The following is a 919-nucleotide window of genomic DNA, read 5'->3' as shown; positions in this document are numbered from 1 at the left end:
AGTGATGGGGGAGGGGTGGATTGAAGTTGACTAAATATTTCCTGTAGCCCTCAACTCTACAATTTTGTGTTCCTTTATTCTGATAGTAACTCAGCAACAAGGAGAATGGAAAACAATATGAATTGTCCTTGCAAACCCTTTTACTGCAACTCTTAATACCTCTCCGAGAGTGCATCTGTCACACTGCTGAGCAATAAGTAGTATCCGAGAGTGCATCTGTCACACTGCTTCCGAGAGTGCATCTGTCACACTGCTGAGCAATAAGTAGTATCCTCTTTCAGTGCAAAGCTCAAACATTTGCTTATGTGGGATCTTTTATCTGTTTATTATCATAATGTTATTTCAATAGCCAGCCTATACAGTGGCCCCCAGTGATTCTCACCTCCTGGTAGTCACACCCTGGCCTAATCCCCTTCTATGTTGTATCACAATTGATCTGTGTAACCAATAGGATTTGGCAAAAGTGATGTTGTGTGGCTTCTGAGATTAGGTTATAAAAGAAGCTTCCCTCTTGATTGCTCTCACACTCTCTTTCTCTGATCACTTGATCTGGGGGAAGCCATGTCATGAGCAGTCCTGTGGAGAGACCCACAGCAGAGGAACTGAAGCCTCCGAGTAACAGCCACATGATGAGCTTGGAAGCAGACTTTCCAATGCCAGTCAAGTCTTCAGAGATCGCAGCCCCAGATGAAAGCTTGACTGCAGCCTCATAAGACATATGAGCCATACCCACCCAGCCAAGGAACTCCCTGACTACTGACCCTTAGAAACTGTATAAGATAATAAATATTTGTTGTTTTAAGTTGCTATGTTTTGGGGTAATTTGTTAGGCAGCAATAGATAACTAACAAAGTCATCTTCAAATTATGAAGAAACTAGCTTTCTACAAGGTTTCTGTCACATAGCTTTTATGTATTCA

The sequence above is a fragment of the Galeopterus variegatus genome, unplaced genomic scaffold (genome assembly GCF_000696425.1).
Source record: "Galeopterus variegatus unplaced genomic scaffold, G_variegatus-3.0.2 Scaffold11413, whole genome shotgun sequence".
In the NCBI taxonomy this organism is placed as follows: Eukaryota; Metazoa; Chordata; class Mammalia; order Dermoptera; family Cynocephalidae; genus Galeopterus; species Galeopterus variegatus.
Note: the sequence above shows the minus strand (reverse complement) of the source record.